The sequence below is a fragment of the Chrysochloris asiatica genome, unplaced genomic scaffold (assembly GCF_000296735.1).
Source record: "Chrysochloris asiatica unplaced genomic scaffold, ChrAsi1.0 scaffold00021, whole genome shotgun sequence".
Taxonomy (NCBI): Eukaryota; Metazoa; Chordata; class Mammalia; order Afrosoricida; family Chrysochloridae; genus Chrysochloris; species Chrysochloris asiatica.
The window spans coordinates 11,105,267-11,132,487 of record NW_006408539.1 but is presented as its reverse complement, the minus strand read 5'-3'; the positions used below and the strand labels follow the sequence as shown (position 1 = coordinate 11,132,487).

Genomic DNA, 27,221 nt, shown 5'->3' with positions numbered 1-27,221 from the left:
TACTTATTGATGAAAATCAAAGACTACAGCCTTCAGTATAGGTTGCACCTCAATATAAAGAAAAAAAAAATTCTTACTACTGGATCAATAAACAACATCCATATAAATGAAAAAAATACTGAAGTTGTCAAAGACTTCATTTTGCTCGGATCAACCATCAACACTCATGGAAGCAGTTGTCAAGAAATCAAACGACATATTGCACCAGGCAAATCTGCTGTACAAGACGACCTCTTTAAAGTGCTGAAGAGCAAAGATGTCAGTGTGTGGACTAAGGTGTGCCTAATCCAAGCCATGGCATTTTCTATAGCCTCATATGCATGTGAAAGCTGGACAGTGAATAAGCCAGACCGTAGAAAAATTGATGCATCTGAGCTATGGTGTTAGAGGAGAACACGAAAAGTACCATGGAATGCGAGAAGAACTAACCAAGCTGTGTTGGAAGAAGTACAGTCAGATTGCTCCTTGGAAGCCAGGATAGCCAGACTTCTGTCTCTCATACTTCAGACATATTGTCAGGAGGGACCAGTCCCTGGAGAAGGACATCATACTTGGTAAAGTGAAGAGACAGAGAAAAAGAAGAAGACCCCCAACAAGATGGACTGGCACAGCGGCAGCAACAATGGGCTCCAATGCAGCAAAGATTGAGAGGCTGGCACAGGACTGGGCAGGGTTTCATTATGTTGTGTTTAGGGGTCGCTATGAGTCAGTACAGACTTGATGGCACCTAACAACAACAACAACAACACAGCCTTTGAAACCCTATGGAGCAGTTCTACTCTATCCTGTGGGGTTGATGTGAGTTGGAATTGACTGGACAACAACAGGATGCACAACAACATTAACACAATTAACTACAAATCAGCCTCACATAAAATGTGGTTTTCATCATGTAAGAGATTTGTGGTGCTATAGTATAAGCACCGGACTGCAAAGTCGGTTTCAACTATAAGGTTGGTGGTTCAAATTCACCAGGCACTCCTAGGAAACTTTATACAGGGTCTCTGTATAAAATGGCACACAATGACAAAAGCTTCTTGAGGAGTCCTGGTATGGTGCTCCAGGATAAGCACCTGACTGTTAACCACACAGGGTTGGCAGTTCAAACCCACCAGCCGCTCCTCAGAAACCCAATGCAGGGTCACTATGAGTCAGACGTGACTAGATGGCACTGAACAACAACAAAGCCTCTTGGGAAAGGTAACTAGCTGTGAGGTATTTATTATCTCTAATTTTTTTTTTTTCTAGCTGGTATCACCCTAAAGAGTAACTTTTAATTAGGACAATTCTGTTTGAGTTTAATGCAAACCAGCACAGATTCTGAGACATACATTCAGGGGAAAGGAAGTCGTTACAAAAAGGGAATCTTGCTTTGACAAGAGAGGAGAGATACCACCAAACCCTTGCGAGTCTTTTTAACTTTAGGTCATAAAAATAGAAGTTGCTGACACCGGACAATCTAGTGAATCGTTAACCTGAAAATGGTAAGGGAAAAGCTCAGATCAAACTCCAAAATCCGAACCCACTGCCAGCTAGCTGATTCTGACTCACAGGGACCCTTCAGGACAGAGCAGAGCAGCCTGATGGCTTCCAAGACTTCCATCTTTTCCAAGAGGACCGTCTCATGTTTCTCCCATGGAGCAGCTGGTGGGGTTGAATCACTGATCTTTGAGTGAGCACATAAAAGGCTTACCATAAAGCCTGATAGCAGTGAAAAATCAAGATGAACTAAAAATGTGATATAAATTCAACCAAGCCCTAAATGGCTGTGAAAATTTTACATCTGCTGCTTTGGAGGGAACAACAATAAAATCAACTATTATTTATTAAGCATTAGTAAGTGCCAAGTCCCTGAAGGGTACAAATGGTTTAGCATTGGACTACTAACCAACAGGCTTGTGGTTGGAACCCACGCCAAGAGGCAACTGGAAGGAAAGCCCAAGCTCTGCTTCCAGCCATGAAAATCCTACAGCACACAGGTGTGTCTCTGCTCTGGCACACATGGGGTTACCATGTGTCGGAACCCACTAAACAGCAACTACTTTTAAAATATGTGCCAGGCAGTATCCTAACCATTTGGCACGCATTGTCTCATTTAATTCTTGCATTTAAATCTGATAATAATCCATCTGATTCCAGAGGCCATCCAAGGGGAAAAAGAAGTCTGAAGCAGAAAAAGGATATGGAAGAAAAGAGACAAAAAACCCACGTACTTTATCTAAGAAGAGAACCCCTCAAGTCCCTGCTCTCAGCCTGCTGGTTTGTTATTAACATTCCTTACAAGCTGAGCTAAGTCCTCCTGGGCAGATGATGAGAGGGAGGTGGGCCTCAATACAACAGCCACAGGAAGAGATCACTGGTTTGCAGTAGAAATGAGGGGGCAGAGTCATCGCAAAGATCATGGTGGTTAGAAGACTTACAGAAGCAAAGGGGATTTAACTCTTTATTAGGCTTTAACAGCGTCATTAGTAGGTATTTATGTAAAGAATGAATTATCTGCAGCTATGAGGAAGAATGTGAGCCAAAACTGTTGAGATATGCTTAGAATGTTCTACTTAAGAAGGCACGGAGGACTGTGAGGGAACAATGCAAACTATTAGCTAATCCAAGAGCCAAGCCATTCCTGAGTAGCTCATTTGCAGAAGGCCCCAGGTGGCTCTAGGGATTGTGTTGGTGTAACAGGAAGACCAGTGGCTTGGGCATCAAGCCACCCCAAGTTCACGCTCTATCGTCTCCTTTCTGTGTGCCTTTGGACGGGCACACCTCGTGTTACTGCTAAAACAAATTAAGAGTTGGCCCATAGCACCTTAATAGTCCTTTCCATTTTTAACATTCTGTTTTAAATAATAAAGGAAGAAACCACCTATTACCACTTCTCTGAAAGTCGTGAAAATTTGACCACAGGCCAACAGTTTCAGGAAGGGGAGCTTTCAAAGCCACAAAAATGCACTCAGTTAATATTTGCAGAAGGAAGATACTTTAGGTACTTGGTGAGAAGTGCTATTTGCACATAGGATAACAGGGCAGACCAGGCTTCAGTGAACCATTGGAATCCCATTTTCACTTTATTTTTTGCAGTTGAAAACTGAGGAGAAAATTAATCTTTTCACTCTTAAGCTATTTGGGAGAGAGAATCCGTTTGAGATATTAAAAAAAAAAAAAAAAAAAAAGGAGCTTCACAAATATTCCACTGGGACTGTCTGTGGTCTGTAATCGATTGGCACTGGCAGTCTTATTTAAGGACAACTTCATTTTGTGGATTTCTGAGCTTCCAAACAACACCCAGAGCCCCAGCAAGTGGTATCAATCACACCAACAAACAAAATGTGCATTTGAGAGTGACCAAGGAAAAAACATGTGTAAAAATGAAATCAGCAGCTTTACTAATGGTTATTATTAAACCAAGAAATGGGTTACCACTAGCATTAACTTTTTAACAGCTACCCTGATGATCCCTCATGTCAGAATCAGCTGGGTTAAAACAAAATAAAAAACCAATGTCTCACACCTCACCCCCAATAAACAGCAATTCCATCCCTGGCCAGTGGGCCCTGGAATGTCATCAAAGGGTTGGATAATCAGAATCAGTGAAATTCTTTTTTTATCCAGTCTGACTTGATAATTAGCAAGAATATCAGTAAACTAAACTAAAAAAATCTGATGTCTATTGGTCTGCAGACAAATAGTTAAAGTCAGTCCTCCCCCAGCTTTACTTAACCATGAAACCCCATTCTGAGTGCAGGTGGGAAATAAAAGAGTCTGAATTAGGAACCGAGGATATTTTTCTGAAAATTTTTAAGCCATGACTTATCATTCAATCTCTACTCTTAGCGTTCAATTCTGTCTCTCCCCTAAACACGCTCTACCTTCCCCCACACCCCTTGCCTCTGCTACTGACTCCAGGCCAATTTTTCTGCATCTGTTTTGTTTGGCAACAGACACGGCATTCCACCAGATGTCACCTGGCCACCGAAAGAAGATTGCAACACAACTGGGCAAAATAAGAGGCCTGCTTAAAAGGAAAAACAGTCTCCAGAGATACTTCTGTGAGGGTTGTGGTTGTTGTTGTTAAGTGCAGTCGAGTTGATTCCAACCCATAGCGACCCTGTATGCTTATACCCCTCTTTCATGGTTGTCAGATTATGAGAAAGTTCCCAGAAACTTGCACTCTTTCTCTCATCGAAGCAGCTTCTCCTCAAACACAACACCTGTAGATGAGCCTGGGCTGATCAGCACAAAGACACTTAAGGAAACAGGGACTGTGGCTATCTGCTAACATCTACTGGCTTTCTGGGAGCAGAGATGTTTGCAACTGATTACTAACCTAAAGGTTGATAGTTGGGACCCACCCAGAGGTGCCACGGAAGAAAAATCTGGAGATCTCCTTCCCTAAAGATTCCAGTCAAGAAAACCCTAGAGCACTCAGTTCTACTGTGTAACACATGGTGTTGCCACAAGTTGGCATCAATTCGATGGCAACGGAGGACAGCACTTCAGCACCAACCGCGATGTCTGCTTTTCCCTTGGTTGAAATCCACATTGTATGGGAACTCTTCAGCAGCAGAGACACGTCTGTTTCCTTAGCAATGTCTTAAAAAAGCTCTCCTCATCACTACTCATGGTTTCCCCATGAGCTGAGATTGTGTCCATCTGTTCCAAGTCCTCAGCCCGTCAATGAAACACAACAAACCAGAGGGCACAAACAATGACCTCAGAAACAAGGGGGTGTTGGGAGGAAGACGAACAGATGCAGGTCCCTTGCTCTAGGACCCCACTCTCTTTTGGGCTGTAATTTGCAGGATAAATGAGCTATTTAAAAAAAAGCTGTGTATGTCCTTTGTAGCCTACACATTATTCATCAATGGACAGTGTGCCTTAGAATAAATGCAACTTGCAAATCCAAGGCAAATTCTGAAGCAAAATTGCAAAAATAAACCCACCCACAGCCCGGCATGACACCAGCAGGCAGCAGAAAGCAGCTTGAAATAACAGTCGCTGCTCAAGGAGCATCAACACTGCACATCTTCTAGGCAGTGCACCATGCAACCAGCAGTCTGGTGTGTGGAGGGGCTGCAGCCCTGACCCGAGGCCTGCCACCCTCTAAAGTGATGGGCAGAACAGCAGTGGCCTCTCCTGCCTGGCCCTCATCGCTGTGGTCTTAACACAGCAGTCTGGGGTCCACATAAAACATGAATCAGACCATGTCTCCACTCTGCTCCAGACCTTCCTTCAGTCTTCCATCTCCAAGTCCTCACCAAGGCCCATCGTGATCTGCCCACCACCAAAGTCTAGGCATGTCATCCCAATGTTCTGCATTCCAGCCACACGAACCGCCCCGCCGCTGTGTGGAAAGGTCTCCCAGCTTATCTGCAGCGTGGTATAAATGTTCGCACTCAACTAATCCAAAGGTGGGTGGGCTATCTGCAGGGTTTGCTCATCAGCAGCTCAGTGAGGGTTTCCTTGGCTACTCCATGCAAGCCTTAAACTGGATGCTCCCTGCTCACCTCCCCAGCTACTCCCCACAACACCACCTTCGTCTAACAGAACACATGCTCTTGCACTTGACTCATCTGGCTCCCTGCCACCAGAATGTAGCTACATAAGAGCTGCTGCTGCTGTTGTCGTCGTCACCGTGAGCCTCTGAGTGGGTTCCAATTCATAGCACTCCTGCATAGAGTTTCCAAGCCTGTAAATCTTTACGGGAGCTGTAATGGTTAGGGTCTTGAGTCAACTTGACTAGGCCAGGATTTCCAGAGGCTTAGCTGCTGGGATGTGCTATGGCTATGTCCATGGTGATGAAAAACTAATACAGGCAGAGTTAGTTTTATGATGAGCGGCTATGAGTAGCCAATCAATTGAAGGAATGCTTCCTTGGAGGTGTGGACTCGTGAGAGGGACACTCTCTTTCTCTAGGGATCTGGGGTTCTGCAATTGTGAGCCATTTCCTTGATTATAAACTTCTCTCTTTCTATTTATATACATGTATGTATGTTTTACTGGTGTTGTTTCTCTAGAACCTGGCCTAAGACATGAGCTTTACAAAGCCTCATCTTTCTCCCATGGTGCAGCTGGTAGATTTGAACTGCCGACCTTTTGGTTAGCAGCCCAACAAGCAACCTGCTATGCCACCAGGGCTCCAGAAAGCATGAAGACGTAAAAAATGGAGCTGGTGGTGAGACCCAGAGGTCTCTGAATTTTCTGTGTGGTTGTTCACTGTCTTACCTCCTATTACAATGGTGCCTAACATGCAACAGACATTCGATAAATTCAGTCCATCATTGCATAACACCTCATCTATCAGTAAGAACACAATGATTTCTTAACAGTCTCCCAAATGGGGAGTTCTACTTATTCCTCCAAACAAGCCAATCCCAACTATGAGAAACAGGAGGTTTTAGAACAGATATGAATACATCTTATGATTCGTGAACTAAAACCACATGACCTTGGTTCTTCACCCCAACATCAGTCTGTACAAAACTAATTCAGCAAAATAAAGGCACTTTATTTTAGAAGACATCACCAACACTTATAGGGTCCTCTCATTTTATTCTGTTCTTGAATCAGAACATGGGCATTAGGTGCAGAACTGTGACAGCTACATTGCCTGAACTTTCTCTTAGGAGCTGGTCTTCAACTCAAAGGTAATAGCAAGTAGGAGATTCGCTTGAAAAGCCAACCAACCTTCTTCACCCAAATCCCTAATTAGTCTTTGATTTTAAAAAGGCCCTAGAATTTTTCAAGTGTAGGCATTTTTCTGAGACAAATAATCAGGTAGTTCCACCTCCAAGATGAGCTTTTGGTCTCCTTCCACATCCCTTTTCACAAGCTGTCTTGTTCATCACTCACAACTACCTACCCCTGGCTTCCCAAGAGTCCAAGAATGAGCTTTAGTTGGCTTACTGCTGTGTGACAGTCACTTGATTATCCACCTGGCCCTGTCCAGGGCCCCACTGATGAGGCCAATCTGCTGTTTTCTGTTTCCTTGGAGATCCTGGATTTGCTCAGAAGCTCCTTGGGGCCAGTACAGCATTAAAGGAAACAGGCCACTCTGATACCACCTCCTTAAAAGTTTCTCATTTTTTGGTGGTTAGATTGTATACTCCATTAATATGACTGAATTTAATTCATCACATGACTGTTATTGCTAAGTGCCGTTGAGTCAGTTCAGATCCATGGCGACCCTGTATAGGAGTGGTTGGTGAGCTTGAACTAGTGACCTTGTGATTCAAACTGACTTTGCAGTCCTGCACATTAACCCACAGTGCCACACTAGGACTCTGCTACATGTAATTGAAAATACACTAAGAAAAATGGTATATTAGAATGGTGGAGATGTGGGTCAATTCTTCCCTCTGTGATTTGTTCTTGTTAAGTCAAAATGCATCTTCTGCTTAAAGATATCTACTGTATATACTTCAGATTGTTGCTGTTAGGTGACACTGACTTGGTTCTGCCACATGACAAGAGATGGAAACACTGCAGGTACCATACTCACAGTGGTTGCCTGTTTGACCCATTGGTGGACTGTCAAAGAGATGGATACTGACAGTAACATTTCCCATGTTGTAATGCAGAGTAAGGATCAGCATTTTCTTATATGTAATTTCAAACAGAAAGAAATATAGACAAGCGCTTAGAAACTGACTTCTTTAGATCTTCTTCAGTATAAATTCTCTACCACATGTAACAGTCAGACCTTATACAGATTACTCAGTTCAGCGAAGGCATTATAGTGAAGGTTGCAGGGGTTTGTTTGACGCCTGTGTCTATTCTACCAGGTCCAATGGACAGATGCTCACAGAACAGCCCTGCCAGGCTCACAGCAAGGGAGGAACTCAGTCAACTCCATGTGGGATAAAAAAGTGAGGAATAAAATTTCCACTTGAAAGGACAAGCAGACCAGCCTGGAACTAGAAGATACTTCTTGAAAGAAAGACCAACAGGAAAAACACAAAACAATAGAGGCAGACAGACTGTTACTACAAGAACAAACAAGTTGCTTGCCCAGGAAACATCAAGGCAAGTGGTCGGGTCCCCTCAGTGCAAACCCCCTTCCAAGAATAAGACTCAATGGGAATACACACTCTGATTGGTGACCAAGCTCATCACCGATAAGGGGAAATGAGGGAAAAACAACAATGAAGTGGCGAGCTAAGCCCTACAATGTGGAGAGTGAAGCGTTCAGCTGATAAAAAGAGAGGGCATATGCACAAGAACACCCACACTTGCAGATAATATGCATTTGACCTGGCTTCAATGACTAGATGATCAGAGCTCAACCAGAAGAAGAAAGAAGAGGAAAAAAAGAGTAATCTGATGCAATTTGATGAATGTGACCTACACCTATAGAAGCAGTAGCTCAAATGAGGGAAAAAATTCTTACAACAAGAATCATTCCCACCCCCCTCCACACACAGAGTAGACAGGGATGGGCAACTTGGACACTGGCTACCCAAAATGGGAAAGGGGTGGGGAGTTACAAAGCAAGAAGAGACTGGCTTATAAGCTTTCAAGAGGGAACCTAGAGCCAGGGGGCCTCAAGGTAGGCAGAATCTCCAGTGAGTAGTATCTAATCTGCCTAGGCGGAGCAGATGAAATGAAATACAGATAGGTCTCTTGTGATACAATAGTGAATAATTGTTATCAGGATTGATTGTGAAGGTTGGAAATGTAAAGGTAGACATTTTATAGCAAGGAAGGGAGGGAATAACTTTTCAGTCTAGGAGCAGAGGTCCCTAGGACCATCAACGGAGAAGAGCCGAGAGCGGGAACCTACCCAGAGAAGCCAGAGATGGAGGCAGAGACAATGATGTGGAGCGATGGAGCAGCTGGAGACTTTAGATCCAGAGAGGGAGAGTAACTATGTGCTGAAGACTGGGGGGGCAGTTGATGATGCATGGAGGGGACTGTAACTATGGCAATGATACAATGTACGATAGAATGAATGTAAAACTAATGTTCTCCCATGTAAACTATCATATAATTCACAATAAAACACTTAAAAAAAAAAAAAAAAAAAAAAGTGAGAAATAAATTCTTCGTGCCCATAACTGCACCCCAAAATTCTCCAGAGATAATTCTCATTAAAGAGCAGTTTGAAGAAACTTGCTAACCACGATGAAGGACATTGATGGACAAACATAGCAAGCACATCCCTGGCGGTCATATCTACCTTCACTGAAATAAATCCTAGACATTTCTTAAGATCTACTTCCAGGTGTCCCCTCCATGACATCACCCCTATCCACCACGCTGACCTGTCCTGTGTGTGGGCACTTTGAACTAGGTAAGGGCACTTGCTTGATGCCTGTGCCCACTACCAACAGGTTGATTTTGACTCAGCAATCCCACACAGGGTTTCAGAGTGCACACCTTTACAGGGGCAGAGAGCCTCATCGGTCTCCCTCAGAGTGGCTGGTAGGTTTGAACCTCTGACCATGAGATGAGCAGCCCAACACCTAACCCACAGCACCACCTGATCTGCTTCCATGTTTTAGGTTCCACCCTCACTCGCCTGTCTGCGGGGCTGAGAGCCCTCTGAACCAGGCTTCCCAAATGTTTGTATTTCCAGCAACACGAGGCGCAGTCCTGCACACATAATGGCGACTCTAAAGTCAGGACTGCAAGCCTTAAGAATATTCCCTGTCAGTCAGAACCGATTCAAAGTCACCTAACAGCAAGCATGGTTAGCTTAAAGTTAATAAGTTTTTCTTAAAATTTTTTGAGTAATTTGGGGGGAAATCTGTAACAAGTTAAAAAGAGTATTCCCTGTCAATGTGAAAGTAACACTCCTAGTTTCCGTATCTTTAAAATGAAAGGAAGTAGTCTGTATCTTCCTAACGTGACTTGCAGCAATGTAGGTCTACCAATGGAAAATCAGGAAAAGTCTCCTGCATACATTAGCTTCAGAAAAGTGGTACAGGGAGCATCATCAGGAGTGTCTTTCTCTAATCCAATTCCAACTCTGGTCACAGAGAAATCCCAGGGGTACTGTGTTCATAGGAAACTATTTCAATGTTTTGTCCTTTGTTCTGGCATCTGGGTGCCCCAATCTGCTTTACATTGTTGTTGTTAGGTGTCGTCAAGTCAGTTCTGACTCATAGCGACCCTGTACAGGGTTTCTGAGGCTATAAATCTTAATGGGAGCAGAAAGCCTCATCTTTCTCCCGCAGTATAGCTGGTAGTTTAGAACTGCTGCCCTGAAGGTTCGCAGTCCGATTCGTAACCACTATGCTACCAGAGCTCCTGTCGATGCTCCGTAGGACACAGTTGTGACGGTCTGCTTCTGTAAAAGATTACAGCTTTGGAAACCCTATAGGGCCACAATGAGCTGGCATCAACTCAATGGCAGGCAACAAGTTAAACATATTTTTAAAGTCTAGTGATTTCCATTAAACTACAGAAAGTACTTAACAACAACAATGAGAAAAGTACTGGTGTGGTGACGTAAGATAAGCATTGGACTGCTGACCACAGGTCAGTGGTTCAAACCCACCAGCCACTCCTTGGGAACCCTGTATAGAATCATTATGAGTCAGAACTGCTATAAGTTGGAACAACAACAACAGAAGAAATAAACGAAAGCAAAACAGATAATTAAATCTGTCAGAAACGATTTGATTCACCATACATGCACTGTTTTCTAACATTTCCGCCTCACCACTTGGAAAAGAGGTTGTTGTTGTTGTTGAGTGCCATGGAGTTGGTTCCAACTCATAGCGATCCTGAACAGGTTTTCCAAGGTGTGTTTGAACCACTGACTCTCTGGTTGGTAGTCCATTGCTTACCCTACAGTGCCAAGATATTAAGTCACAAAACAAAGTCATGTAAACTTTAGGGCTCAGTGAAAGGCAGGTATACCTGGGAAATGCTGATCTCTGTCTCCCTGCAGGAATTTTCCACGTCAGGAACACACTGTGCTTCCTGAGTACAGGGACCGAAACCAAATGTTGAAACAAACACTGAACCAAGGTTCCAAAGAATAGCAGTTGGTCCATTATTTAAAGAACGGATATAAGGAATCTGAATACTGAAGCATAGCAATCGGAATTAAACCAGAGCCAGGGCCCCCCGCTTCCAGTTCAGTCGATGATACTTTCATTTCATGACCTTAAATCCCAAGAAAACCGTTAAGCACATTTCTCAACAATGGCAAAGGGCCTAGGATTTCTAAAATGATCATGTTGTAAAAAAAAGCAGACTTACTGAAATTCAATTAACTCCGTCCTACATTCTGAAACCAGAACTTGCTGGGATAGTTGCTAGAGTCCACCAAAGCATTGATTCAAGAACACAACACAAGGTTGGCCAGGATCAGCGACCAACTTTCAAGCCTATTCACCTGCATTGCATACACACTGGTATGCCACTGTGTCCCAGTCTGTGCAAAACAGCCGTGGCAAAACCATAAATATGAGATTGTTGTTGTTGTTGTTAGGTGCCATCGAGTAAGTACCAACTTAGAGAGACCTCGTGCACAGCAGAACAAAACACTGCCCAAACCTGGGCCAACCTCACTACTGTTGTAACGCTCGAGTCCATCGATGCTGCCACTTTGGCCAATCCATCTCGTTGGGGGTCTTCCTCTTTTTCTCTGACCCTCTACCTTACCAAACATGATATCCTTCTACAGCGACTGGTCCCTCCTGACAATATGTCCGAAGTATAAGAGACAAAGTTTGGCCATCTTGGCCTCTAAGGAGCACTCTGGGTGCACTTAAGGAAAATTCACTTAGAATACTATGCATTCATAAACTTATTTTTCATAATCTTTCAATAATCTATGCTTACCCAGAAATTCAAAGACATTACTATGCATGATGTATTTTCAACAGCTCACTTTTTTTATGTCTTTAAAGTTTTTTAAAACCAGGGAGGGATCCACCCAGTACCAGAACTGCTTAGGAACTCTCGTGCACACCATGGAATATTATGCTACTTAGTACAAACTAAGAGAATTAGATCATTGCAGAGCGGAGAATAAACTTGAGTCAGTAAACCAGGTGATTCTGGGCTGGGGTTGCCCATGTGGCAATGAGTCAAAATCGACTAGAAGGCACTCAGTAATAACAAGAGGAGTCTTTTGGCATTTACAGAAGAAATGTAGACACTTGGGTATCCGTGCAACTGAGCAGCAGGTTCAAAACTGTCCATGAACGTCCTGTTTTTGTTTCTTCTTTGTTTTTGTTTATCCATTGCTACAAGTCTTGGTAAAATAACAAAAGGGTAAAGCCACAACTGCATTTAAACAGAGCAGTGAATCTATCTCTGTGGCAATAAGCAAGCATTTTGTACTAAAAATCTACTAAATCATTCAAGTAGCATTACTATTTCGCTACACTAGATGGAAAGTACAAAACCACATGAGCACCACACATTCCTCCCATGGCCCTCTCTACTTCTCATCTGGGTTCCATCACTCATTGCCATGGCCACACAGAACTCAGACACCATTCTCACAGTTATGGGATTTATTAGGGAGCTGGGCAGGCTGCAGTACAGGCCCAGAAGATGTTCAGGGCACAGAAGTTCAAGTTAGGGCAGTCTCTTCTCACCCGTGCCCACAGACAGGCCTTCCAGCCAATGTTACAAAAGCTCTTCTAGGTTCGCCAATAAATGCCCACAGGACACACCCACCACACACCTCAGTCTGAACGCACTCAGCTGTAGCTCCCTTGTTCAGCAAAACTACCTTTCCCAATTAAATGCCTGGAGGCACCCCATTCCACAAGCAAGCCTCCTATGCAAAGTCATTCACTTTTACTTAATCTATGGGCTGAAGTCCACCACTCTGCCTCATGCTCTATCTAGCTCTTGGTTCTGCTGTAGCTGTTCCTCTGCCACCCCTTCCTTCAGTGTCACAGCTTCCTGCCTCAGAGCTCAGGAAGTTCAATGAGCATGGATCTGGGGGCCCAAAGGACATGCTCCACTCCTGACTCTTCTTGATGGTAATGCGATCTCCACCCACCTCCTGCTTCTGAGATGGCTCATTCTGTACCCATGCTAGAGTTTCAAGTTTTTACAATTACAATGAATTCTGTTAACACCCACAACTGAATCATGTGATAAAATCAGTATCTTCTCCCACCTTCTCTTACCCAGACTTGGCAGGAAATAATCATTTGGTCAGAGTTTACAAAGAATATGATTAGAAGAGACATTAAATAATTCACTACACATCACGGATGGATGGATGGATGGATGGATGGATGGATGGATGGATGGATGGATGGATGGAGAAATCCATTAGTTGTACATCATCAAATATAGAGAAATATTCAAAATTTAAAGAGTAAGATAATTCTTACATGGAATGTATGTCTTCTTGTACTGTGAATCTCTATGTAGAGACAATCATTTTCTTATTAACATGTTGTTAAGTGCTATCGAGTCAGGTCCGACTCATAGCAACTGTGTATACGGTTTCCAAGGAATGGCTGGTAGATTTGAACTGCCAATCTTGTGGTCAGCAGTTTAGTGCTTAACCTACAGCGCCTTACCAGGACTCTTACTAACATGCACATATTATAAAATTAGAGATTTAGTTCAAAGCCCAGGAACTAGTACAATTAGCCAATAGCAACTAGAGAATTTACACGAATCCCTCTAAAGGGTAGTATATCTAAGACACAGTCCTGAAAGCTACCTTCAATTATAAAGCCCACATGTACAAAGTTTACACAGACAACGTTATATGGCTTCTCGAAAGCCTCAGCCTATAATGAAGAAAAGTAAACTTCACCACTGGAAACATCAGGGCAAAATGATACAGTAAAAATATTGCATGTCTAAAACGCCAGCCAAAATAAATGTTTCAAAGTTTCAAAATCCAACAGAGCAAATATAATTAAATCATTTTTTATGCACACATACCGAATCTATCCAATTCCTTCCATGGACGACATCATCCCTGGGTGGTACACTAGAGCTCTGAATTACTGATTAGCCAAAGGTGATTGACGATTCAGAAAGACGAAATTAACAGCAGAACAGGCATTAAAGCTAGTGATTAAACATCCATATAAGTCATGGATTCACAGCCTGTGTCTGACACCACGGATGCTCAAAGCCAGGCGGTTCACAGTTACCCCCCACTACCTTCCGAGGGAAGAACCGACATGGCAGTTGTCAGGGGCTCCTACATCCATGCCTCATTTAAACCTCAGCACCCCCCTGCAAGCTGCAGAGTTTCCTCCTCACTTTTTACAGAAGACAAGGAGGCATTTTTGCTGAAGCCTGGTGACCCAGGGACCCAAAGGCAGAAACTGTCTGCCAAGGCTGTGGGTCCCCAAAGCCACGTCCTCTCTCCATAAGGTTAGTGTGGCCACAAACTAGGTGGGGCTTTCATCTCCGAATTTTTCAGCAAAAATGCCAACTAAGAGGAAGCATTAAGATTAATGTGCAGTTTATAACTAGACATATGAGTATTCAGTGGGTGCCTTCGAGTTTACAACAACTCATGCTAACCCGTGTGTTAAAGAGGAGAGCTACCTCGTAGGGTGTTTTAGTCATTCTCCTATGGAGTTACTGAGTGGGCTTGAAGCCCTAACCTTTGGGTTGGCAACTGATTGCTTAAATATTGTGCCACAAGGGTTCACTGGGTGTGTGTAAAATTTCAAACTGCCTTTATATATACAGGAAATGACATCAAAGTATAAATAATCGGTATAATACCTAATGACAATTAGAAGAGTACCTTCATCTGAAACTGCGAAGTAACACGATATCTCCCTTTGTAGTTTGAAAGGTCAAAGACGATGACACTTCCGTGATGGGGACGTTGTACACATTTTGTGAAGTCAATTAAAGCACTAGACAAACTGAGAAGTGCTGTAGAAACATGAACCATCATCACGCTTTACATGATGTGGGTTTGTCAACACACACACACACACACACACACACACACACACACACGGAACCAACCCTACCGTGTGCACCGCCGCTGTTCCATGCCATCGAGTTGGTCTCATACCAACTGGACTGTGAACTGCAAGTGGCCACATTAAAAGAGATGACTGTATTCAAGGGGAAAAAAGTTTGTAGGCTCCCAACAGGAAACCAAGGCAGTGAAAGCAATACCTTTTTCTTTCTTATCCATTATATGTTGTTGCTTTTTAAAAAGCAAACAACAGATTGATTTATACTTGAAAGTCATAGAGTTGGTTTTGGGATTTGTTTGGTTCAAAATGTCAACGATTACTACTAGCTCAAATTTTCTGTAAAGTAAAATCTTCTCCAAAAGAAATGTATACTATAATCCCAAATAAAAATAATACGCACATGCCTTGGCTGTTCGGTAAAATCACATTTTAATCACAAAGGATTATTACACTACTTTTGAAAAGTATATGCCCACTGAGTCGGCAGAGGGAAAATATCAGAGATCCCGTAATGGAAAATCAGAACAAACTGTCCCTTCCCTACTAGTAAATGGAGTCAGTGTTAGAACTGGTGCTTCTCCCTCCTATGGGGCCTCCTCCCTGTTTATGTTACCATTTCTGTATCAGCAAGAAATTGAGATTGTCCCTGAAACTTTGCAAGCAGCTAGTGTAATGTTATATACACAGTGGACTTCAACAAACGTTTAATGACATTAATGAGATTAAAAAGCTGGCTCCCCAGGCTTGTCGAATGCAGAGAATAACAGTTACCATATACAAAGTCATGTGGAAAGGGGTTATAAATACCACTAAAAACTCAACTTTCTCAGAATAACTCAAATTCAGTTCAGAGGATCATAATTGAACGAAATAACCCAAACACTAATTACGAAAACAACTGAGCTATTCATTAAATGACTGAATTTTACCCCAGTATGGTCTAAGAGCTCTAGAATATGGTAAGTCATTGCAGTAGAAGACAGTAAGAACCAATTCTAGATCTAGCTGAAAACGTATAACTGTGAGAGTTTCCCTTTATTTTTCATCTGAATCTAGCTGGCTAACATTTTTTGGAGTCATGTTGCATTTTAGATTTAGTCATCGCAGGATGTTTGGAAGGCACAGGCAGATAAAGTACTAACAATTTAACCTTGTAATAAGGTTCAAGGCAGAGCCTATGAAATTTGAGCACCTTTGTAAAAAGAATCCTGAGTGGTAGTCCCAAATCAAGGAAGACATTAGAGACATCATTCAAGAATCAGACAGGAGTCAATCTGAGTGAATTTTCATGTACACTATTAATGAAATGCCCTCTGACCAAACCAACAGATATTTGAAACATCAAGAAAGCTGGTGAGAGCCAGACAGTAGACGCCCAAGTGAATGCTTTCCCTCAAGATAAAAAAGGGCTCAGCAGCTGCCACTTACACTCAGCACCCTGCCCATATGAAACACGGACAAAGCTGGTCATCGGTGCCGACTGTGCGGCTTTGCATCCCGTTGTTTTGTGTGTTTTTGGTTTTGTTTTGTTTTTTGAAATCAGCTTGTTACTACCTATTTACTAATTTCTGCATGTGTACAAAAATACAGATTTGAAAATGAATACTACTGTTTACTAGATGGAACGTATTCTCCAAGAACCGCTCTTAGTCCAAAATTTTCAATTTCATGTTCAGCATGGAACTGTCCTGTCAAATTTGTTGTTATGGTTCCCCCACAATAGACTTTGTCGATTGGAAGCATCCTTGAAAGTAAAGTACAGACAAACATTTTCTTTTCTAATGTTCTATGTGTATTCTAAGGAGTCCTGGTGCGGTGTTGTAGGATCAGCACTGGACTGTGAACTACAAGGTCATCAGTTCAAACCCAGCAGCTGCTCCTTGGAAACCCCATACACAGGGTTGCTATGAGTCAGGTCTCAACTCGCCAGCACTTAAGAACAACAAAAATGTATATTCTAATGACATGAGAAACTTCAAGCCCATGGGATTTTAATTATATAAATCCATTTGTTCTCGACATCTGTGCTGCAAAATAACGTACATTTTTACTAACATGATTGAATCATTGTTAAAACTTCAGGAAATGAATTGTACTTACTGATACTTATGTAGTGGATGGTCCGAGTTTAGCTTGGACCTGTTTTGCCCAATACAGCCTATCATGGTCTAAGGATACTTTGTTGGATACTTTCACTATCCTAAGGGTAAGTTTCTATAGGATGAACACCAGGACTGAGAGAGATGGCGTGGCAGTGTGGTTCTGTAAAGCTATTAGCCAGGAAAATGCTATGGTCCTGTTCAACAGTGTCCTACAGAGTCACTCTGAGTAAAAATTCATCCAAAGGGTTTTTTATAACATCCAAATTCTACTCAGGTGTGAATTACTATATAATAAATTATACTGGCTCAGACAAAGCACTGAGGCATTTCTTAATAAAAAGGTTAGGGATCATTTAAAAATAACAAAGGCATATGGACTTAAAAAAATAAAAGCTAACATTAAGAAGAATATGTGTAGAAGAACACAGTATTTGCATTTAGCATCATCTAATTCTCTTAAATTAGGAGCTCTGGTAGCGTAGTGGTTATGAATCGGACTGCGAACCACAAGGTCAGCAGTTCGAAACTACCAGCGGCTCCGCAGAGAAAGATGAGGCTTTCTGCTCCTGTAAAGATTGACAGCCTCGGAAACCCTGCTCAGGGTCGCTATGGGTCGGAACTGACTCTACGGCACTTAACAACAATTCTCTTCAAACAGTAAAAACCAATGATACACTAACGAAGTTTACTTGAATGGCAAAAAATGATTCTGAGCACGAAGCAATAAAAGACAACATAATTTCAGACTCACCCTCAGCTATCCACTTTGAAGAGTTATAATTCACATGTAAAACCCAAACAAAAAGGTCCCTAGATAGTTCGTACTCACATCCTTAGATCACATGAAATTCAAGGCAAGTCCAACTCAAACCTATATGGAACTTACATTCTTTACAGAGATTTTAAGAGAGCACCCCCCTGGCTACTGACCATCAGTTAGCGAAACCTAACTGATTAAACTCTTCATCCCACGACAAACTACGAAAGCTGCAGAGTCATCAGCTGGTGGTGTTAAGCAGCTGTCTTTCTGTACTCTATTTCACTAAAGGGGGAGAGAGCAAGAACCCGTGAGCAGAAAAGGCCAAACTCTGTTCTAGGACGTCTGTTTCCACAGCTGGAGACGGGGCACTTACCATTCTATATCCAGCATTGCTGGCTTAGAGACTCAAGTGGGCCGTGTTAAGTTGCACGGCCATGCGATCTGACCAGTAACGGGTCCACATCACAGCCTTGGTCCATAAAGCGACTGGTTTCCAAAAACACAATCTCCCTGTCTACCAAGTGAGATTACTCTTGCTCGTTATGACTTAATGGGACAAAAAGAGCAAAGTAAATGGCATACCAAAGGCTGATCCCCAAATACAAAGAGCAATAGGACGAATCAGTCCACCCTGACACACATTAGTTTCATTTCTCAGACACTACAATACACTCAAGCACTTTGCTAGATTCTGGAGCCTGCATGATAAGTGAGTATTTTTAAAGGCGAGTGTTGCCATGGGCCAGTTTTGCAAGCAGCTTTTAAAGCACATTTCTAACATCCAAAGGTTGGGGCACTGGCTGCTGACTTTCAGCGGACTGACTGAAAATATCACATGTTGAAAATTCTTTCTCCAGAAGGCGTTTGTGTTTTTAAAGACAGAGCTCTGGACTTCTGAGTATCTAAAGCAAAGATTTTGTCTGAAATGTTAGCTAGCTTCATGGACCACAAATCATCGCCCCGGAATGCAGCCCAAAGTTAAGTTACGCTGCTCTGATGTAGGGAGACTCCCGGAGCGCAGGGTAAGCTCATCGGGGCTGAGTCAGTGCCTTCTGAACGACTTCCACATGTAAACACACTTACCGAGCCGTTTGCTATTCTGGAACCGGGACTTTTGACATTGTTCTCCTCGGGATTTTGGTGGGCTTCTTCTGATCCCCGAGTCACAAGAATTCGGAAATGCTGCTGCCCTGCATTTTTATCTTGCCTGATTTTAAACATACAGCCTTGACCCTGTGGAGTCCGCTCGATGGAATTCGCCCTGTGAATCTCAGGGCCCAGGCTGCAGCAGCGAGGCCCCTCCAATGGGCCCTGGTTGTCTTCAGTCAGGCTTGTCTGCTCAGTTCTGGGCTGGATGGGATACGAGGTACTCCTCTCCAACCGAATGCGGGGGTACCGCACCAACCGGTCACCCTTTGTGCCAGTGAAACCAAAGTTGTAGTCCCCACCCAGGCCCAGGGCACCTTGTTGGGACTGCTGCAACTGGAAGACAAAGCACCGCTTCCCGGAGCTCCCAGAAGCATCTGGAACGTGCTGCAGGGACCAGCGCCTGGCCTCGGGGGTGGGAGGGCCCTTCTGTCCCTCAGATCCCAGAGGCATCAGCCTCACCTGGCGCATGTCTGCACTGGAAGCCCGGTGTTGGATCCTGAGCCCACTTATATTCATTCCTGGAGGGGTTTCGTGGCCATCCACCATCTGGGCTGCCGGGGACTCCAGGTCCTCTTGGATGTCTGAAGGAGCAGCACTGAACACTCGGCGGCCACCACAACCGGCCCCATTGACCCGCTGACCGAAATCCCCCGGTGCCCTGGGAGGAGAGCTCTCTGGGCTCTCTCGTTCCGAGATGTCCTGAGAGCTGCTCTGAGACGAACACCTTCTCATGGGGACAGTCAGGTCTTCCCTGTCACCCAGAGAGTCGGGAGGCCCACAGTCGTCCATGTGGCCATTCACAGCTTTGCGCTGGAGAGAGATCTGCACGGACGAGCTCCTGGTGGGACGGGCCTCGATGTTGTTCAGCAGCTGAGGGATGAACATGGACGTGCTCCGCTTGAGAGAGCCCACGCCTCCCTGCAGGCCACCGCCAACGCCGCCGCCGCCACCGCCATACTTCCCTCCACCATTTTGGGCAAACGAGTGAGGGCCGCTCCTACGGGGCAGCGTGTGGAACGCCATGAAGAAGTCGTCTTCCCGCTCCCGGTCGAGGATCTCGGATTCGGGGGCTGTGTTGCTCCGACCAGAGCCAAAATGAAACCGAAGGCGATGGGCCATGGTGGACAGGGGGGCAGAGAGGGAGAGGGGGAGCGACCACAGCAGTCCCAGCCCTGCCAGAAGCCAGAACCCAGAGACATCAACTCCAAGAAAAAGTTTCCCATCTGCCAAACCGTTAGCACGGCCGCAAGTGAGCACGACAGATAGCAGAAATAACCCAAGTGTCCAGTGGCATTCCAGGCATGATTGGCTACGAGCAGGGCACTCGCCTCCACCCAGGGACAGAGGGTAGGATGGTTAGGACCACATGACCACGCGCTCCCCCTCCAATGCCAGCCTGTGGGCTCAGCCAGCCCTCCCGCCTCTCGCTCACTCTCACTCTCATGGAACCGTACCTTCTCAGCTGCTGCTTTTCCATCAGACAGGAGTTGGCCCCAGCAGGGAGCTCTCACAGCTGACCAGGGTAGCAAACAGTGCGAGCCAGGCTGCTATAAATCTCCAGCACATCGAATCACGGCCCACCGCTTTTCTCAACGAAGCAGAGTGCTGACACACGCTCTCCCTCTCCCTACGTGTGTGAGGGGGCTCGCACACCAGCACACGCAGCCATGGTTCCCATCTCCGACCCCCTCACCCACCGCACTCGATGACAAGACAGACACTTGGCTGTAGGACATTGCTTTCACAGTGTCGGATGTTATGTCTCTCTGTTATTTATGACATCACCACACTATCACGATGGAATGCAAACTAATAAAACATACTATAAATACGATTACACACCCCACAGAATGTGTGCCCCTTGAATGCTAAATAATTAGACCATGATCTACAAGGAACAAAATAGGCAGTTGGGGGAGGAGAGGGATACAACTTACAACACAGTCAAGCCAACATTCCACCTCCTGCCACTATGCGGACATTTTTCATTTAAAAGATACATGTGCGTGTGTGTATATGTGTGCTAATGTATGAGGAGGCTTCAAAAAGTTTGTGGAAAAATAGAATGGAAAGATAACGGAATTTTCCCATGAACTTTTTCAAGCCCCCTTGTTAAATAAGGTTGTCAGGCATAGATGCACCAGAAAAATGTAGCCTAGTTGGAACAAAAACACACACTCCCATAATGCCAACAACAACAACAAAAGGAAACTGAACAAGTTGTATATGTGATTTGTGTAGGGCTGAGATTTTTCATTTAAATCCCATACACCACAAGATAAGCTCTCTGGAGTTGACAATTTCCTATTAATAAGTGAGCTATACCATCGCAGTTAAGATACAAATGTGGAATCTTACTACGTCTGCACAGTTAAAATACAAACATGAAATCTGTCTACATCTGTTAAGAAACAAAAGCAAAAATGCATGTTCAAAAAGACTGTCATCAATTTTGAAGTTCACTTGGAAACATGCTGTTTTAAACTTACTATTTTTCATGATCCAGAAACGTTAGTTATTTAACAAAGGAGTTTATTTAGGAACCAGGGCAAAATGGGGTGTGGGTAGGGGGTGGGGGATTTCTGAGCTGCAAAGAGTGACAAAAAGTTTATTTAAAAATTTGCAAAGCATGACTTTGTCAACAGTCAAGGGTGTGGAGGATTAACCCTGCACTTATATACACCGAAACTTATTTTCTAAAGGCATGTGTTTCCAATGCCAAAAAATGACCATTGTGGGAGAAATGCAAACTGGTTTGTTTAATGCTAAAACTGCCAAGCACCAGTCCCAGTCATCTATTGTCTTAACTGGATCAAGACCCAACAAAGAACAAAGAAAACACCAGCATGAGTCCACAACAACAATGTTGCTGCATTCAGATAGTTTAGGGCAAAGCTAGGTACAGACATCACACAACACGATTTTTCAGATAAAGCTTGTATCCTACCAAGGTCTCTTAGTGTTCTGCACTCACAGTTTGAAAGCAGATTCTGGGACTCATGACAAGGTAATCTTAACAACAGTCTTATTTAGGTAATACAAATGGAAAATGTCTTTTTTTGTCTTTTTTTTCTGGTTACTGTGAATTTCTCTTAAAAGCAGAAATGAATCAATTATTAAAACATCCGACAAGAAAAATAAAGCATCTGACACAGAGGCAATTTTCCCCCAGATTTGACTCGCGTTACCATCCTCAATAAACCAAAGAGTAAAATTGAGTCTGTGGGTGCATTTGTGTCTCCAGGGACGTTTTGTTACACTACTAAATGCTGTCTAATTCCTACAGCCTTTGCTGGGTGTGAAAGGAGTACTGACAACAAAATCCTTCAATGTAACAGGAAATCAACTCCATGCATGTAAGGAAGACTGATGTTGTAATATGCTATTATTAAATATCACCCAAGGAACAAAAATGTCATATTTAATGCAGCAAAATCACCAGGAATCCATATATTTTCATAGAAAAGTTATCAGAATGGCAAGCTGAAATCTACTGGCTTTCTAATTTGGAGGTGAATATCAAGTATATGGAAAGTCTTGGTGTAGCGCTGTGGGTTAATGCGCGGAACTGCCAGGTTGGTTTGAACTGCAAGATTGGTGGTTCAAGCTCACCAGCCGCTCCTCGGAAACCCTACACAGTGTCCCTCCCTATGGGTCAGAACTGACTTGATGCCACGTAACAACATTCAAGCATACAAGATGTGGGACACTGGCTGGCTTTGCATTGCTACTGAGTTGAGAAATAGGAGCCCTCCAGGGCTGGAGCACCATGTTTGCAATGACTGACATGCTGAAATTCTATGGAGGTTTTCACCTTCTGCTCTCACATCTGCAAGGACAGGGAGCGAAGCGAGGTGTTGTGTAAGGTTCCTCCTACAGATTGAATAACTTGTGAGACTAAAAGCTATTCAAAAACTGGAGGCTTCAGTTGAAATCTGCTGAAAGGAGGAGCCATGAGAATGCTCCTTCCACCAAACAACATAAATAACTGCCAGAAGGTAAATTTGAAGATAACAGACAGAACACGTTATAATACCACACTGAAGAAAAACTGCTTACAAGTCACACGATGTTGCTTTTCATAACCAAAACACAGGCTTAATGTATACAGTCTAGTTAATTAAGACAAAATGTTTTATGTCAGATTTACTTCTGAAATTTCATTTTAAAAAGGAAATGTGAGTTATAGGAGTGGTGCATGTGTATATGTCTATGTGTGCATATGCACAAGACCAAGTCAAGAACTACTGTTACAAAATCAAAGAAACATTTATAAACTAAGTATCAAAATGTGAAGCTATTGTTTCTAAACACATCCTCCATCTAGGTCTATACTCTACTGCAGACAGTGTTTCCATTTCTCTAGCCCTTCCCCAAAGAATTCTGCACATTCCCATTGATACCATGTTCAAACAGCTGTTCTGGAATCCTTGAGGGACACAGATCATGTTCCCTTTCAATGTGTTTTGACTTTAGGACAAAAAGAAGTCTGAAGGGGACAGATCAGGGTTGAAGGGTAGATGAGGTAACATTCCCAACAAAATCTTCATCGGACAGTCCTCCCCCTACCCTCAAAGAAAGAGCAATGTCAGGATGGAAAATAATTCCTTGGTGCAACTTCCCTGGTCTTTTTTTTCTCAACAATGCCGTCTTCAATTATGTAAAAACTTCTTCATTAAAAGCCTCTGTGATCACCATCCTTTGAGATAATCTTTCAAAATGACTCCTTTGGGATCCCCAAAAAACAGTCACCATAACCTTCTAAGCTAATCTTTCTGCATCCAATTTCACTGGCCTGGAAGATCCCCTTGGAAGCCACTGTTTTCACTGGATCTGTTTTTGAAGGCTAAGAAAAGCGGATTTCTGAGAGAACTTGTCTGCAATCATACACTAGTTGCAGACATGTTTAAACATACTTTGTTTGGAACAAGCCTGTGGGTAGATGAACTTTTTGACTACCACTGTGTGCATGCATGTGTGTATGTATATATAGACACACACACACATGCACACACACGCCCAAACACTGAGTCAGTCAGGAAGTTAGTCTAGCCTTGTTGCATGCCTCAGGCATATCTTTGGTTCTTTAAAGGTACTTTCTAAGGGTCTCCCTTGAGAAGGTACTACTTTTTAAAACACAGCTTAATTTTCCCAGCTAAATATAGATTCACTTTTTGCCATCTACTGCTAATTACATTTTTGTTTCCCCAAAGAGAATTGCCACCAAGTTCTCGATTCAGTGGAGGATAGCAGTGGATGTCTGGTTTATATTTTAAAACAGCAAGGTTTGTTTACATGTCCTCTTTACAGTTTAGCCTACCGTTCTGTATTCCCAACACTAGAGCTAAAGCAGATGACTTGATACTATCACGGTGGCTTTCACATTTACTGGGAAAGCAACACACACACACAGACACATTCTCTATCCTAGCAGCACAAAAACATCTGTTAGAATTATGAACTTAAAGTTTATTGTTGTTAAGCTAATAGTGGGACGAAAACAATCATCTCTTTGGGCAGATACACTATCAGAAGTATGATCAATGAAATGCTTTTAAAGAGGTTTTAAAAATTCGATTAAAAACAAAAAAGAAGCAAAGTTCAAAGATCAGGATCTACTTACCAATCTGTTTTCGTCAAATACTTCAAAAAGGAGTCTATGATTAGATGGGTTTACCTATAAAGGACACAGACAGATTTTCAAAATGAATGAAAATCATTCAAAGGATGAAATAAGAGACAGAAAAATAGAACACAAGGTTTTACTAATGCACCTGACTCAACAGTCATTAGAATGATTACCATAATCTTCTGGAATGACTATCTTTACCAAATCAGATTTCCCATTCTTCATTTCTATATGATTTAATTCCTAATAGTTGAACCTATCCCACCTCCCCCGCCCCAAAGGCTCTTAGCTTCATTTCTGACAGTTTCCAAACTTCCTCTATAAACTGACACCCTACATCTACAGACAAAACCATGTCATCACCAAGATCTGCTGTGAGTGGATGCCATAGTGACCCCATGTGACAGAGAAGTGCCTTTTGACAATAATCTTTCCAGAAGTAAATGGCAAAGTCTTTTTTCCATGGAGCTGCTGTGTTCAAACTATGAACCTGTTGGTTAGCTGTCTAATGCTTAACCAGGACACCTGAGGAAATAGGTTAGGTTTAATAGCACTGATCTGAAGAACGATAAGTAAACACATAAGAGCAGGAGTAGCAGCTCCTTGTATTCTTATTAAGTATTGCTTTTGCTGTTGTTGTTGTTAGGTCAGTTCCGACTCATAGCGACTCTGTATAGGGTTTCTCAGGAGCAGCTGGTGTATTCGAACTTCCGACCTTGTGGTTCAAACCAACCTCGTGTCAAGTGTTTATCCTACAGCACCACACTTTGTTAAATATTAAACATCCATCATCTCGTGTAAACCTCACAGCAATCCTATGTATGATATGAAACCCCATTTTACAAATGAGGAAGAGCTGAGACCAGAAGAAGTAAGGAATTTGGACAACATCCCAAAGCTTATCGGGAGGACAGCCACAGGACCTGGGCTAGGTATGGTCTGCTTGTCTTCAAAAAGGGCAAGTTCTGACCATTAGAGAGAGAAGAAAATAAAAGATGTTCCCACGTTGAGCATCACAGTGCCAACGTCACAATGCTCGAATTATGGGGCTTTCCAGGTTGATTTGCTTTTTCTTTTCTCTTTTGCAAAAGTTCAGCAAAACAGCCCTTATCACTCAGACTCAAGTATTGTTTAGTAAGTACCAGCCACATGTGAGACCCAGTGCTAGGTGTTATCATTTACATCAAAGTCAATCCTTGAAGGAGTTCCTGGTTGGTACAAACCAAGAGATAGGAAGTTAGGAGTCTACCCAGAGGCACCTTGAAGGAAAGGCCCGGAGATCTACTTGTGAAAAAACGGAGCCACTGAAAACCCTGTGGAGGAACACTGTTCTCCTCTGCAGGATTCAGTCTACTTATGGATGGCTGGTGAATGCCCTAGAAACAAACCTAGCTCACCTGTGTGAGAGATAAGGCCGCCAGAGAGAATGAGAGGACTCAGGTGGGCTTTTGGTAGGCTATAGAGGTTGTCAATTGTCAAGATACAACGCAGGTCTACAGGGACACCAGGCCTAAGTGCCAAATATATCTTCTGGCACTGCTTCAGAGTGGACAATAGAATGGAATCACAGTTGATGGTCACAATGCAGCAAGCATGACTTGTGCTTGTGGCTCCTTGGTCTGCCCTTTGCCTAGTGCTAGAGTACACTATGGACGGACAGCTTGGTGTCGATCAACTTGTTGTTAGGTGCCATCGAGTCAGTTCTGACTCACAGTGACCCTCTGTAAGGTTTCCAGGGAGTGGCTGGTGGGTTTGAACCACCTAGCCTTTTGGTTAATAGGCCAGTACTTATCCTACAGTGCCACACCAGGGCTCCTTTATCAGTTTATGCTGTTTGCTGACCAGCACACCCCGATGTCATAGCAGGCTGTGACTTATAGCAGGCACTCAATAAAAATTTGTGGAATGATTTATTATTTTTTTTAAAGAGCCAATAAAACCAGACCTTAAATATGTTTATACCTAAGATAAGCTGAACACAATTTTGGATGTACTAAAATTTACATAATTGTGGCTAAAGTGTTAAACTAAAGGGAATATTAAGTAATTCTAGGGTTTACAAATGGGAAACACCATTTGAGAGTTAACTAAGGGTCAAGGGTCTGCTTTTCAGTCCTTTGCTGTTAAGTGCTGTTGAGTTGGTTCCAACTTTCATAGCTTCTCTGGTCTTTTTCTCTACAACACTATTGTCAATTATCTTAAAACTTCTTCATTAAAAGCTTCTGTGATGATCATCCTTTGAGATAATCTTTCAAGATGACTCCTTAGGGTTTCTGAGGAACAGCTGCTAGGTTTGAACTGCCAACCTTGAGGTTAGCAGTCCAGTGCTAATCTTATATCACCACACCAGGTCCTTTAAAGAAGTAGTTTAAGATGCATCTGATAGAGGACTTATAGGGTTTGGCTTTCACCAATGTATTAAAACGCCGTTGCCCTATTTTAGCTCTGAATGTGATAGAAAGCAGACATTGTGTAAAGTAATCCACGTTTAGAGCACATATACCTCAACTGTAATAGAATGGAAGAAACCGGAACCTAACTATTCATGGCAGCTGAATGGCAGTATTGGTCCTGGGGACCCTGCATTGGTCAGAAAGCCTAACTGGCAGCATTTCCAGAGTCACAGCAGACAAGGGAAGTATTTTTTTTTTTCATCTGGGGTGGAGAAAACTAGCAAGTCCTTTCTTTCAATTAAA

The 27,221-nt window shown here is 43.1% G+C and overlaps 1 protein-coding gene across 4 annotated transcripts in view; it reads right to left on the bottom strand.

Moving 5' to 3' along the window:
• NEDD4L (neural precursor cell expressed, developmentally down-regulated 4-like, E3 ubiquitin protein ligase) overlaps window positions 1-27,221 on the bottom strand; it is a 272,916-nt gene that overhangs the window by 137,549 nt on the left and 108,146 nt on the right. For all 4 annotated transcript variants that reach the window (XM_006837521.1, XM_006837523.1, XM_006837520.1 and 1 more), the window contains one exon: window positions 24,520-24,573. The gene's annotated coding sequence lies outside the window, so the exon portion shown is untranslated. The remainder of the gene's footprint in view (window positions 1-24,519; window positions 24,574-27,221) is intronic.